The 15,764-nt window shown below is 50.2% G+C and overlaps 1 protein-coding gene across 1 annotated transcript in view; it reads left to right on the top strand.

Annotated features, from left to right (window-relative positions):
- Positions 1–15,764, top strand: part of PTPN5 (protein tyrosine phosphatase non-receptor type 5) — a 58,527-nt gene that overhangs the window by 25,041 nt on the left and 17,722 nt on the right. The gene's annotated exons all lie outside the window — the stretch shown is intronic.

The following is a 15,764-nucleotide window of genomic DNA, read 5'->3' on the forward strand; positions in this document are numbered from 1 at the left end:
CGCGGAGTATGAACCGAGACCATTACTGTCACCGCAGAGATATTACCAAGGCACTCCCGCCCACGAGGTGGCAGCCCATCCCAGTTAGAGACCAGATACCCAAGTCATGATAAACCGCCTTGGAAGGAATGAAGGAAGGAAGGAAGGTGGGGGGAGTTTTTTGTGTGCTTTTACCTTTTATGAAAGTTTTTATTGATTTTTCCGTCCTAATAACAAATATCCATTGTAGAAATACTAGAAAATAAAGACAAGTTAAAAAAAGAAAAGAAAAATCACCATAATCCTATCACACCGCATACATTTTCATAGCTCCTTTTCCAAAAGTGTTAGTGTTAATTACTCAGTCATGTTCAACTCTTTGCAACCCCATGGGCTAGCCCACCAGGCTCCTCTGCCCATGGGATTTTTCCAGGCAAGAGTACTGGAGTGGATTGCCATTTCCTCCTTCAGCAGACCTTCCCGACCACAGATCGATCCCAGGTTTCCTGCATTGCAGGTGAATTACTTACCACCTGAGTCACCAGGGAAGCCCCTCCCTTGCCAGACTTCTTCGTTAAGGGAAAATCAACAGCTTTTGAATTCTAATTTTGAAGTCTCAGACCTGTTCAGTTCAGCTCAGTCATGTCCAATTCTTCGACCCCATGGACTGCAGCACACCACGCCTCCCTGTCCATCACCAACTCCCGGAGTTCACTCAAACTCACGTGCATCAAGTCATCCAACCATCTCATCCCCTGTCGTCCCGTTCTCCTCCCGCCTTCAATCTTTCCCAGCATCAGGGTCTTTTCCAGTGAGTCGGTTCTTTGTATCCGGTGGCCAAAGTAGTGGAGTTTCAGCTTCAGCATCAGTCCTTCCAATGAACACCCAGGACTGATCTCCTTTAGGATGGACTGGTTGGATCTCCTTGCAGTCCAAGGGACTCTCAAGAGTCTTCTCCAGCACCACAGTTCAGAAGCATCAGTTCTTCAGCACTCAGCTCAGACCTGTAGCTTGTCAGAAACCTCATGATTGGCAAGGAAACAGAGTATTGAGTCTTCAGCGATCCTCTTTAACAAAGACACAGAAAATAACTAGGTGTGACTCTAAAGCGATGACTGGTTTGTTTGTTTGTTTTTTAGTTGGAGGCTAATTACTTTAAAATATTGTAGTGGTTTTTGCCATACATTGATATGAATCAGCCATGGGTTTACCTGTGTTCCCCATCCTGAGCCCCACTCCCACCTCCCTCCCATCCCATCCCTCTGGGTCATCCCAGTGCACCAGCCCTGTCTCATGCATCGAACCTGGACTTGCGATCTGTTTCATATATGATAATATACATGTTTCAATGCTGAAAGAATAGCAATGACTGTTTAAGCAGTTGTTTTATTCACACCAGGAGCCAGGGCCCCAGCAACTGATGAAGCTCCTCCAGGCTCCTAATGAGTGTTTGGCCCTTTGACGTAATTCATACCTTGTCCAGTAGGGGGTGCCATTGCTCAAAACACTTTGGATGGCCTGTTAAGATAGGCTAGGATGGATGCCATTGCACCAGAGTCCTTGTGGGAACCCAAAACAGCTATCTTGAGGGGAAGAATTCTCCAAAGGGCTATGGGAGCTGTCTACAAACATCTGAAAGGCTGTCTTGTGAAGGGGACAGCATATCCATTCTGTATGTCTCAGAAAGAGGGCGTAAATCCAATACATAGAAATTTTAAAAAGAGACCTTGTTGGCCCACAGGATACAGAACTTTCTTTTTGACTCTAAAAGAAATCTGGTCCCGGAACTTGATAATTCAAGACAAAATGAGTGTTCCGTCACTCGAGGCATTCAAGTATTGTCTGGATAGACACTGGAAATTTCCGCAAAGGGTGGGAGGTCGAGATGACATCACAGTCCTTTCAACTATTAAACAGTTCTGTGATTCAGACATGAGTCATAGAATTCAGAGATGATTCTACAAACAGGGATGGCCCCACTGGCTAGAAAAAAATCTACAGAAAATAGGACATAGTGTATAGGAATCCAGAGTAGCATAGTGTGGAGGAAAGAACACCGGCTCTGGCCTTAGAATCCGGCTGTTGTGTATACAAGCTGTGTGTTTATGGACAAGTCACTTGACCTTGCTGGTCCTCTAGTCCTTTGTTTGTGAATGGAGACAACAATATGTACATTAATCCTCACCAGAATGAAATAAATGTAATCACATGAGCAGTCATTCCACAAATACTTGTTGAGCACCTACTGTGTGTCAGATGGTATGCTAGGAATATAGTGGACTGTGCTAGGAATAACAAACATAGTCGTTGCCCTGCTTAGCTGCTTCTGGAAAATAGCATGAAGCCACTGCAGAGAGGCTGCAGTAATAGGCGTGATGTGTTCCAACCCTCTTTCCCAGTCCTCCCCAAAAGCCAGCAACCAGCAGAGAACGGAAGGGGAGTAGTGATCACCTCCACAGGGCCAGCACATTGCCCCCCTGGTGCCAGGCACTGTACTAAATACTTTTACCTGTATGCCAAGGGGCAGGGACACCAGCAGGGTATGTGAGTAGTCAGCTCATTCCTAACACTGTCTACTGGGAGAGGGCATCAGATTCCACAGATAAAGGGCTCGAACCCACAAGTCCACCCTCCACTTCAGATGCCAGTCACAAGCCCAGGTTGTTACCTGTGCTTTTTGGTGACCCGCTACCAATTGGAGGTTCCAACAACCCCCTCCAACTCAGGATGCAGTCACAAGTCCTGAAGGTCACCTGTACTTCTGACCTATGATTGGCTATATATCAGAGGTTCCCACAGCACACTGCCCTCAGGTTTGCTAGAATGGCTCTCAGCACTCAGAAACATATTCAGATCCCCAGTTTATTATAAGAGGATATTAAAAGATGCAGAAGATGACCGCCCAGACTGAAGACGATGAGTCGGGAAGGGTGTCGGTTTCCCTGCTCGGAGGCCCCATCCTCTCCCAGCACCACTCTCCCCACATCCATGTAGTCACTGGCCCGGAAGCTTTCCAGGTCCTGTCCTTCTGTATGTTTCCCGAGGCTGTGTTACATAAACACGATTGATTAAATCATTGGCCATTGGTGACTGACTCCATCCCCGGCCTCTGTCTCTCGAGGTCGGGCCTGGGACTGGAAAGTTCCTGTGCTCTAATCACATGGTTCTCCTGGCTACCAGCCCCCACCCTTGGGTGGGATACACAAGGCGCCTTCCCTGAAGCATTTTCAGGAACCAGAGATGTGACCAAATATTATCCCATTGCTCTTCTAGCTCAGGAAATTCCAAAGGTTTTAGAAGATATGAGTTAGAAACTGTGGATAAAGCCCAAGTATATTTGAGAAATATATATTTTGGCCATCTGAATGACCAATTATAAATTTCTTATGAATCATAATATTGTAACATATCTTACTCAATCCTCTCTGCTGCCCTAGGAAGTTCAGTTCAGTTAAGTGGCTCAGTCATGTTCGACGCTCTGTGACCCCATGGACTGCAGCATGCCAGGCTTCCTTGTCCATCACCAACTCCCGAAGCTTGCTCAAACTCATGTCCATCAAGTCAGTGATGCCATCCAGCCATCTCATCCTCTGTTGTCCCCTCCTCCTCCTGCCCTCAATCTCTCCCAGCATCAGGGTCTTTTCAAATGAGTCAGTTCTTCACATCAGGTGGCCCAAGTGTTGGAGCTTCAGCATCAGTCCTTCTAATGACTGATCTCCTTGAGGATTGACTGGTTTGGTCTCCTTGCAGTCCAAGGGACTCTCGAGAGTCTTCCACACCACAGTTCAAAAGCATCAGTTCTTCGGCACTCAGCTTTCTTTACAGTCCAACTCTCACATCCATACATGACTACTGGAAAAACCATAGCTTTGACTAGACAGACCCTGTAGGCAAGGTAATGTCTCTGCTTTTTAATATGCTTTCTAGGTTAGTCATAGCTTTTCTTCCAAAGAGCAAGGGTCTTTTAATTTCATGGCTGCAGTCACCACCCGCAGTGATTTTGGAGCCCCCCAAAATAAAGTCTGTTACTGTTTCCATTGTTTCCCTAGGAAACAATGATTGCCCTGGGAAATTAGGTATTATTTCCCTAGGAAATACAATGATTGCCCTAAGAAATCAGATATTATTTGCTATCCCCCATCTCATAGAAGAAAGGGACTTTCCTGGTGGCTAAGATGATAAAGAATCCGCCTGCAATGCAGGATACCTGGGTTCGATCCCTGGATCCAAAAGACCCCCTGGGAAAGGGAATGTCTACCCACTCCATTATCCTTGGCTGGACAATTTCATGGACAGAGAAGCTTGGTGGGCTACAGTCCATGGGGTCACAAAGAGTCAGACACAACTGAGCTACTAACGCTTTCACTTTTCTCATAGAAGAAAGGACCAGGGTCCAGAGAAGTTAGAGAGTCTGTCCAGGTTTGTCTAGCTCGTGTGTGGTAGAAGGAGGCTTCATTCCAGGAAGTTTCTTCCCGGAGCCCAGGAGCCACTGCCCCATCATCTTCTCCTGGTACCTTGTGGACAGAGGCAGAAATAACTAAGGTGCGTGTGTCTCCAGGGAGGTGTTAGGAGAAGCTGGGTGACGTCACTATGCCTGTCTCCATCTGTGCTCTTCCTCTGGGAAGCCTGCCTGCCAGGGCCCAGGCAAGTTATGTGCCCCTCTAGACATCTTGATTGATACTGAAATAACTTTTTGTCTGTTTCCTCCACGGGGCCATGAGCTCTTCGAAGGCAACTGCCTCTCTCTTCCGTCCTCCGTGGCAGCATTTATTCACTCATGTCTTCATCTGTTTACTCACCATTCACTGACCACCTCCATGTGCCAGGCACTCTGTAAGTCCTAGAGATTCAACAGTGAGCCGACCTGAGAAAATTTCCCCCCTCACAGGACAGGATCGTGAACTAGCTAAGAGCAGGCATTCTGAACCCAAACGTGGCTCCACCACTGGGGTGATTATGGGCAGGCTCCTTAGCCTGTTAGTACCTTCCTTTCACAAAAACAGCAAGAATAACATTCACTCCCACGTGGAACTGTTGGAGGATGAAATGAATGAATGGAGCTCGAAGCAGTGCCTGGAATGTAGCGAGTATTGCATAAACATCTGTGGGACTTCCCTGGTGATCCAGTGGCTAAGAGTCCAGGCTCTCAATGCAGGGGTCCAGGTTCGATCCCCAGTCAGGGAACTATGTCCCACATGCTGAAACTAAAAAAGATTGCACGTGCTGCAGTAAGAATTGAAGACCCTTTGTGTTGCAGCTAAGACCTGGCACAACCAAATAAATGTTAAAAAAAAATACATAGGCATTGCTATTAAGGAAAAGATAGACAATAAATAAGGAGAATATATACTAGGGCAGATGGCGATAGTGCTATGGAGAATTTAAAGCCAAGAAAGGAGGGATTGGAAAGGACTGGGACTCGGGAGGTGGGGTGGCAGGGGGCTTGGCATTGTGAATAGGGTAGCCCTGAAACCTGATAAGGAGTAGACTTCCACAGTTTTCATCAGCCAGAACCACTGACCTAAGCCTCCACTTGGACCTAAAAGGAGATGGAGATATACAGACCCAGAGACTTGGGACGTTGGGCCTTTAGAATGAGCCCACGGGCATGGCAAGCAGTTGCATAACGATGGTGTAAAAATACAGCCCTTGAGTAATCTCTCCCCCTCCCAGCTGTCTTCCCCACTGGGCAAGACTAAGAGGCAAGGCAGAGTGAGGACCAGCCATGCCTGGGTGACTCACTCATTCCTACACGCACTGCCAGGCAGGGGCAACACGGCCAACATTCCTGGGGCCGCGGTCATCCTGAGCTGGCGCCAAGCAGGTCATCCAGTCCTCCCAGACTGAGATTTCTGGGTGAAAACATCATCAGGCATCGCCAACACCTGCAGGCAGCCCACAGCTGCCCCCGGGACAGGCACACTCACTCGCATGCCCGGAGGTGTTCCACGCGGGCGCACACGTGCTCGTGTTTGCTCGCTTGTCACAGCCTCATGCTCATGTCTTCACGTGCACGTCATACCCACACTCAGTCCCCTGGGCACACGCAGCCCCCACACCTGCGAGTTTTCTTCCTCTTGCACACCCAGGACCTCTCAGCTCCACCGCCCTGTCATCCAGCCCTTTCCACTAGAGATGAGCTTAGAGGCGGACACACTTGCTTTTCACTGTTTCCTCTTTAGGGCTCTTTCTTTCCTGAAGCCACGCCCCCTTCTCCTGCGCGTGCAGATAAGCAGGCTTGTTCCTTCCCGCTGCTTCTCCACCCTGTCCCCAGCCCTCACTGCATGCAGTTCCTACGTGCTGTGGTGGACAAGGGCGTGCACACACTCCCCTTTGTGCACATGCACACATAGGTTTTTTTTCCAGCGTGCACACACCCTTTTCCACATGCTCACCCTCCTCTTGTACGTCCCCTTTGCCTGCTCACTTCCTTGCTCATTTACTTGCTCACAGTCACCCAAACACATTTATACATGCAAACTCACACTCCCCAACCCCCCTTCTGTGTGTAGGTGTTCACATTTGCGAGGAACAAGGCAAGCCTGCTGATGCTGGGGCCTCGGCTCCTGCCGAACAGCACGAGTGCAGGCCTGGCCTGGGACAGCAGCTTCCTCAGGGGTGTGGGGCAGAGGAAGGAGGTGAATAGGATGACAGCAGGGGCTTCCTTGGCTTCCCTGGTGCCTCAGTGGTAAAGGATCCGCCTGCCGACGCAGGAGACACAGGTCCGATCCCTGATCCCAGAGGAGCGCTCATGCCGCAGAGCAGCTAAGCCCATGCTCCACAACCATTAAGCCTGCGCTCTAGACCTGGGGAGCTGCAGCTACTGAGTCCAAGCACCCTGGGGCCCGTGCTCCACAACAAGAGAAGCCGCTGCAGTAAGAAGCCCACACACCGCCACTGGAGGGTAGTCCCTTCCTAACACAGCTAGAGAAAAGCCCACGCGGCAACAGAAACCCAGCGCAGCGAAAAATAAACAAAGATAAAATTATTTTTTTAAAAAGACAACGGTAGGTGCTGATGATGGCATGATGTCACCGTGTGTTGTTCGCAGCACCTCCAGCAGGCAGCTGCATGGGCAGGCCTGTTCCTGACGTTGGCAGGGACCAAGGTCAGACTGCAGGTGGGGCACCACCCCCTGCCCAGTCCTGCACGGTGACGGCTCTTGTGTGCATGCATAGGGGCACGTCAGTCTGTGCGTGCAAGCATGGGCCACACTCCACCCTGCTAGCTGACCCTCGGTCACCCTTCAGACCTAAAGATACCCTTGTGGAAGGCCATGTCTCCCCTCAGAAGGGTGTTCCTGCCTTCCTGAAGGCTTCAGGCCATTTGGACAGAGGGTCCTGGAGTCCTCACCGCCAGAGCATGGCCTGAAAAGAGGGGCATGTGCACATATCCTGGGCCCAGTGGACCTCTCGTCTCCTGGGGAGTAGGATGGCCAGAGGGAGGGAGTGCGGGCCCCTGCTCAGCCTGGCAGTCTGGGCTGACCCAACCCCAGGGATTTTCTTTTTTTTCAGCTGTGCTGGGTCTTCATTGCTGTGTGGTCTTTTCTCTAGTTGCAGCAAGTGGCAGCTACTCTCTAGCTGTGGCTTCATTGCTGTGGCTTCTCCTGTAGTGGTACAGAGGCTCTAGGGCCCTCGGGCTTCAGCAGCTGTGGCACATGGGCTCAGTAGGTGCAGCTCCCGGGCTATAGAGCGCAGGCTCAGTAGTTGTGGCGCACAGGCTTAGTTGCTCTGTGGCACATGGGATCTTCCTGAACCAGGGATCAAACCCATGTCTCCTGCATTGGCAGGCTGATTCCTTACCACTGGACCTCCAGGGAAGCCCCAACCCCAAGGATCTTAACAGGAGTTGGTTAATCCTGCAGGGGCATCTATGGAGACAGTCACCAAGGCATGGAATCTCCCTCCAGAAAGCCAATGAAATTACTTACAGCATGTTGGTGAACCAGTTCAGACAAAGAGAAACTCGGGGGTCCTAGGCAGTCAGCTCTGCTTCACTAAGTCTGTGCCTCGTGGCGGAGTCCTCGCTCTGCAGCTCTCCCAGTCCCAGGACGCGGCCAGCTTGAGGCGTCCTCTGCTCTCGTTCATTCTTCCCACGCTGGCCCTCGGCCCCACTTCCAGCTCAGCTGGTTTTGTCTAGACTTGGGAGAGGAAAGGGTGATGATGGTTGGTAGCGTTAGGTACCGTCAGGCACACTCCCCTGTGTGCGGCCTGGTTATCTTCAGAGATCCTCACAAGGCCCCTCTGGTTTCACTCACGTGTTTCTCTTTTGCCTCCCACCGCCCTGTCCCTTCTCCTCGTCGTTAACGTGCTCTAATGTATCATGTGCATTTTGTTCGTTTGTTTCTATGTGCTCTTATAGAACAGGGGGCAATGTTTTGTGCCTGTGTGTCTATTTTAAATTTGTGTCTGCTGCATTCAATCTCATTCTTCTCGTCAGCAGCCCCGTTTCTGAGATCCTTCCACCGTGCCATCTGTCCTCTGACCCTTTGCTCCCGAGGCTTGCAGTGTATTCCCCCGTGTGTCTCTGGACCTGCACATGGCCTACCAGCTCCCCCAAGTGATCGGCATGTAGATGCCCCCCTCCTCCCGCCCCACTACAGGTAGCACAGGACGGAACTTTGGCTCATGTGTTTCCTGGGACTGTGTAAGGCTTTTTTTTTTGAGCGGACGCACTCATTTCCAGAGTTTTCTACTTCCCAGATTGGTTCCAGCAGAGAATCGGAAAGAAACTGGAACACAGAAAACCAGGAGGAAGCGGTGTGGGTGGAGATGGGGAGACACGCAGGAGCAAGCTGGGCCATTATTGATGGCCATGGCGGGGATCTGGGTCCTTATCCCAAGAACAAGGGGAAGCCGTTGAAAAAACTACAGCAAAGGCTCAGATTCGTTTGCTTTTTTTTTTTTTAAGGAAGCAGTGGATCTTTAGTGCTAGAAGGACCCTTAGAGACCTCTAGGCACACTCTGAATTTACAGTAGGCCTCTGAGGCCCACAGAGGCCATGAGATGCCCAGGGTCACAGAGCCCACTGTGACTAGTTAACAGAGCCAGAATTGCTACCCAGGCGCCCCTGCCACTTGGCCAGTGTTGTGAGCCTCCCTGGTTGCTGAGGGCTATCTGAAGGCAGCAGCCTCTGCTGGGCTGGGGTTTGTCAGCATATCTGTCCCTGGACAGGAGAGGCAGGATCTTGGGTCGACCTTGCTCACCCCCTATCCCCTGGACTTTCTAAGACCTCTGAGGGCACTTACCAGGATCCACCCTCCTGCTTCCAGGGAGGGAGGCCCCAGACTATCAGACACCCACAGACGGCCCTGCGAAACATCCCTTGCTGGCTCAATGAGTGAGAACCAAAACGGAGGGTTAAAGACATGCACGCCAATCCTGGTTCTGCCTTTTCCTCTCTAGACCTCAGTTTCTTCATCTGTGAAGTGGGAGCGTGGAGCAAGAGGCTCTCCCACGTCTGTCCCCGCCTCACTCCATGTTGGTGCTTTAGTCTCAGGCACTTGGAACCTCTGGTCCCACCTCCCACGGCCTCTCCTTCTGTTCTTTTAGTTCTCACCATGGGCTCGAGGGAGGAAGGCACTGCACCCTCAGAGTTTCATTGACCCTTTTCACCCTTGTACGTCTGGGCCTCTGCTCCAGAGAGGCACAAAGAACCAAGCCTTTGTTTGCAGCAACAAAGCTGTTTGTAATTTCAGATAGAACCATTTTATTATATGCCATCCAAAGAGTACTTGAGTTGGCTTTTGTTTTGGAAGCTTGTTAGCATTTCAGATTTAATTAACTGACAGAGACAAAGCTTCCCCACTTCCGCCACCCCCAGCCTATGTCCACTTTATCCACCAACCCCAGGTGCCCGCCGGCAGCCTCAAAACCCCTGCCCACGTAAGATGTGGGGCCCCCACTGTGCTCTTGAGGGGCTCACCTGGCAGATGAAAGGAAAGTCCTGCTGCCTGCCCCTCGTGCTTCCCTCCCATCTTCCCCTTCCTGTCTAAATTCTGCTGCTGTTTACTGAGTGTTCACTCCGTGCCAGGGACCAGGCAAAGCACTGAGCATTTTTTTTTTTTTTTTACCTGATGGCATCCTCAGACCCCAGCTAGCAGGACTTAGTAGATCTGTTGTCCAGAGGTGACATTGAGTTGCTTCTCCAGGGCCACACAGGTCGTCAGTGGCACCATCGGGCTTCAAACCTAAGTCTGGGTGATTCCAGAGCTTTTGTTGGAAGTCCCCACAGAACGAGCTTCCTTCCAGAAACAAGCCTCTTATAGAGACTTCAGGGGCTGCAGTCCTGACTGGGTGGGGCCAGGTCCAAGAGCTGGTTCTTGTTACAGGCGTACTGCCCTTTACTGCACTCACTTGGCTTTATCCAGCTCCACAGACACTGCGTTTTTCACGAATTGAAGTTTTGTGGTAACCCTGCGTTAAGCAAGTCTGTCAGTGCCATTTCTACAGCAGCATTTTTTTTTTAAGTTGTACATAGTTTTTTTTTTTTAAGATATAATGCTACTGCACACTTAATAGACTTTCAGTTCAGTTCAGTCACTCAATCGTGTCCGACTCTTTGCGACCCCATGAATCACAGCACGCCAGGTCTCCCTGTCCATCACCAATTCCCAGAGTTCACTCAGATTCACATCCATTGAGTCAGTGATGCCATCCAGCCATCTCATCCTCTGTCGTCCCTCCCAGCATCAAAGTCTTTTCCAATGAGTCAGAGTATAAATGTAACTTTGTATGCATTGGGAAACCAAATAATTAGTGTGACTTGCTTTATTGCGCTGTTTGCTTTATTACAGTGGCCTGGAACTGAACCCATAGTGTCTCTGATATACTTGGAAATCTACTTCCCAAGAGCAGCCACACATTGGTCCTATTCTCATCTCTTGACAGGCCCCCTTCCCCTAGCACAGCCTCCTCGGGGGTCTGCAAACAGCACTCAGCCTCCTGCCCCTCTAGCCTCTGCTCCCTTCCTCCCCACAGTGAGGTAGGAGCAGCAATCCTATAAACAAGTGTCCATGGCTGAGGGTGGGGTTTCAGACACAGTGATGGGCTGTGGTGCCAAGCACCATTTCCCACAGGGATGAGGCCATACTTGTGAACGCATGGCTGGTCAGGCATGCATTCTTAAGAATGCCCAGGTAAGGAGAGCAGATCACCAGAGCTAGTCTCATCTGGTGGGTTGGTTGGTGGTATGGGCTCTGGCTGCAAGCTGCCTGGTTTCTGGTCTTAGCTTCTGCCCATTATTAGCTGACCTCAGCCAAGTGACTTAGCGCCCATGTGCCTCAGTTTCCTCATCTGTAAAATGGGAGTGAGAGCAGTACCTCCTAGGACTGTTGAAAATTAAATGAGTTAATATATATGAAGCTCTTAGAGCAGTGCCCACACGTGGTGAGCACTCGGTAGGCGTTAGCCCTTAGTGGTCCTGGCTCTTCCTGTGGCTAGCTGCTGACCTACGGCAAGCCTCTTTCCCCCTTGGCCTCAGTTTCCCTATTTGAGAAAGCAGCGGACTAGACCAGATGCCCCTCAGGGCCAGTCAGACTCTGCCCGTCAGTGGTTCTAGAAGCCCTGGCTGGGCTAAGCGTGGTGTTCTGCTGGTCAGCAGCCCTGTGACTGTGTCGGCATGTGGGGAGGTCCCTCCTGGCCACATTTGGGAAGGGAAGAAAAGCTGAATGGGCCAGGAGCTCCCTCCTCATGTCAACAGGAACAGGCTGAGCCAGCCTCCAGCTCCAGTCCTGGTGGATGGCAGCTGGCAGCTCCAAGGATGAGTCACCAGCAGGAGCAGCCATGGGTTCTTGGGCTCGGGTGTTGCCAGCCCCAGGGCACACCCTGGCTGCAGAGTTTGGTAGTGGGACCTGGGTGCCAGGTGACAGGAGAGGGGTCGCAGTGTTTCCATTTGCCAACTAAACTCTCAAGGCCCTTTGCCTGCGTGCTCTACCCAGAGCCCCTAGAGCTTTGGCCCAGGGTACAGAGCCCCTGCCTTCCCGTGTACCTCCCTTTCATATGATGCAGGCTTTGAGGAGCCATCAGCCAGGATCAGGCACAAAAGCTGCACCACTACCCCCATGATGCTGGTTAGAGTTCAAGGATCCCCCAGACACAGGGACTCCTTCCTTGCCTCCCGGGTTCTCACTGTCTCCCTGCCTTTGCCGTAGTGGCCCTTTCCTGAGAAGCAGTTTGGGAAAGCAGAAAGATCACTGGATATCAGGAAGGCCAGGGTTTGCTTCTTGGGTCTGCCTGTAGTTGGGCAAGCCACTTCAGCTCACTCAGCCTGATTTCCATGCCTGAAAAATCCCCTTCACCCCATGCAGGAGGCAAGCCGGTGAGGAGCCGGGTGTTCCGTCGCTGTCAGCAAGCTGCCTCTGAGTCAGGGCTCCGTGCATGACAGAGGAGCTACCTCGCTGTGAACTACTGAAAAGCCAGTCCTTGACACAAGCACCCGCCTCTCACCGGCAGAACGGGGTTGATGATGCTAATGCCTACCCCCCACCCCGGGGTAGGGGGCGGCTGCCGAGAGAAGCAAAAGGAGCTGCGTGCGCACAGGCGCTCCGGAAGCTGCACGGGGCCTGCCCAGAGAGCTGGCGCTCTCATTGCAGAGCAGGACAGTGAGTGAAGGATGGACAGAGTGAGGAGAAGGGCCCGTGTGATCTCTAGGAGCAGAACCCAAAGAACAAAGTGGCCCAAGACCTCAGTGGTTCATGTGGGCAGGCACTGTGTTGCTCACTGCTGTATGTGGTGTGCTGAGTCACTCAGTTGTGTCCGACTCTTTGCAGCCCCATAGACTGTAGCCCGCCAGGCACCTCTGTCCGTGGGAATTCTCCAGGCAAGAATACTGGGGTGGGTGGCCAAGCCCTCCTCCAGGGGATCTTTGCAACACAGGGATCAAACCCAGGTCTCACGCATTGCAGGCAGATTCTTGACCATCTGAGCCACCAGGGAAGCCCGTTCACTGCTCTGTATGTATCTGCAAAACCTAGTCTGGTGCTTGGCACAGCATATAATTGGTGCTCAACGTTTGTGTTGAACTCACACATGAATGAGCAGAGACTAAAATCAGCCCAGCTCTCTGCCTCCCAACTTCTGCCACCTGATCACAGACCTTCGCTCCCCATCCCTGAGATCTGAGGCTCTTAACCTGAGGTCCATGGATCCCCTCCAGAACTATATACAGAATTGAGGGTGTGTGTGTCTGTGTGTGTGTGCAGGCATCTTCCTGAATGAAGACATGTTAGATTTCTGTCCAGGAAAAGTTTTAAATAAGCCCAGCCCTGAAAGGTACATCGCTCAGTTGGATTCACCTGGACTCCAGGACTGCCAGTTACTCTGTGAGTTAAAAAAAAAAAAAAAAGACCAGCCTCCACCCTTGTCTCTGAAAGGTACATGCAGGACCTTTCAAACCTACAGTTTTTCCTTCCACCCCCATAAGGTACCAGGCAGTTAACCTGCCATCTTTCATATGCACAAGTGATGATGGAGCATCGTCAGGGGACCAGTGTTCTGAGTGGCTGCGCTCCTATTGGGTGGGTCTCACAGAGCCTTGCACTTCCTCTCCATCTCTCCAGTCCCCCCACTTGTATTTAGATGTGACAGGTGAGTGTCAAGGCCCTGGACCCAGGAATACTAATCAGGCCTTGTAATATCTGAACTCAGAACGGTACCCTCCTTTTAAAAATATTTTTCCTCATTACAAATATTAATAAATATATATGTATATACATATATATTTATCTCTTTATGTATGTGCCTATTATTATAGGAAATTTAGAGTAAGTAACAATGAAAAATATCACTCTATTCTCACCATCCTCCAAAAACTATTGTTACTACCCTACTTCTGTTCTTCCCATGCACTGTGTATGAGGTTCATTGAGCACTTACTATGTGCCCAGCGTCCACTGTGCTTCATGCTCTCTGAGCACCACTTGAGTTAATCCATCATCTTTTTGTTGTTGTTGTTTAATTATACCTGCAGTGGGTCTTCATTGCATGAATTTCTCTAGTTGTGGCACACGGGCTTAGTTTCCCCGAAGCATATGAGATCTTAGTTCCCCAACTAGAGATCAAAGCCTTGTCCCCTGCATTGGAAGGCAGATTCTCAACCACTGAACCACCAGGGAAGTCCCCAACCTCTCTTCATTCATCGGGGATTCTCCACCTTTTTATATGCATGTTTATACTTTCTTAGTTTTTGAGGCCAAGCAGAGAAGGCTGTTTTGTAACTGCCTTTCTTACTCCACACCATCGAAATTTCTTCCCCTGTTATTAAATATTCATCTACGGAGTCATTTTTAACGGCAGCATGATGATGTTTTATTGCAGGCAGGTTCCAGGCTTCTCAGACTGGGGTGCATGTACCCCTGAGGGCAAAGCCACAGGATAAATGTAGAACATTTTCCTGAAGCATAAATTTGATTCCAAGCTTTGGGAGGGGAAAAAAACATTAAGATCAAAACAAGCACAGATAAGCTACAGAATAGAATAAAGAACGCCCATGAATTTTAAAACAAAGCAGCAAAGTCCAGGTCATGTGACTTGCAGTTTTCCCCCAAAGACCCATGTCCCCTCCGCTCTGAAGATGGGAGAAACATCTGAGAAGCTCTGAGCTCTCCCTCTTCTTACAGTTAAGGGAACTGAGACCCAGGAAAGAGCACGGATTGCCCAGGGTCCAGTGCGAGTGTCACAAGTCAAGCCCGGTAGCCTCTGAGCTGTACCTGTCCCACCCATCCGTGTTTGCACTCATGTATCGACCACTGTTTCTGAGGGTGTGGGTGGAAAGCTTGCGGCTTGAGTAACTGACCTTCTGCTTATCAGTCGTGGAAACTTTTGACTTCTATGTGATCCATCTCTTAACAGCGGCTTTTCCTTTTTTCACCTTGCTGGCCAGGATCTGAGGTGTATGCTCTTGTGGTTAGTAACAGTAGCCTCCCAGGGCAAAGGCAGAGGCCCTAGGCTCCACCAGCACTTAGCTTTAGCACTTAGCTTTTTCACTTAGTGCGCTGTATGGTAAATACGGATCCACAGGTCTGTTTGACCCAGCTGACCTGAGCCTTTAAAGGCAGGAGTTACGTTTGGTCATTATTATCTGATGTGTCTTGAGCACTTAGGGCCAAGTTTGATGTTTCATCCATAGGATCCACTGTCGTCATCACAGCTTTTCTTTGCTTTAAATTTATTTATGTATTCATTTATTTATTTGGTTGCGTCGGGTTCTAGTTGCTGCACATTGGCTCTCCAGTTGTGATATACAGGCTTGCTAGTTGTAGTGTGCAGGCTTCAAGGCATGTGGTCTCTTAGTTTCTGTACCAGGCACTGAACCCACATCCCCTGCATTGCAAGACAGACTCTCAACCATTGAACCACCAGGGAAGTTCCCATCACAACTTTTCAAATGTACCATCATCCTCGTCTATCACTTGTCCATCCTCATTCACTCACCACAGAAATATTTATTGTAGACCTACACACTAGCACTGATGCTATATGCTGTGGACAGTCATGATGACCATAACTGCTCTTCCCATCATGGAACTTACAGAGAACTGGCAAAGATGATATATTCAACAAATAATTTGGACACACTGTAGGGAGTGTAATGTAGTTCAAGGGCCTGTCCAAGTTCAGTTCAGTCACTCAGTCATGTCCAACTCTGCGACCCCATGGACTGCAGCATGCCAGGCCTCCCTGTCCATCACCAACTCCCGGAGCTTTCTCAAATTCATGTCCATCGAGTTGGTGATGCCATCCAACCATCTCATCCTCTGTCGTCCCCTTCTCCTTCCACCTTCAGTC

This window comes from Ovis canadensis, chromosome 21, assembly GCF_042477335.2.
Source record: "Ovis canadensis isolate MfBH-ARS-UI-01 breed Bighorn chromosome 21, ARS-UI_OviCan_v2, whole genome shotgun sequence".
NCBI classification, from domain to species: Eukaryota; Metazoa; Chordata; class Mammalia; order Artiodactyla; family Bovidae; genus Ovis; species Ovis canadensis.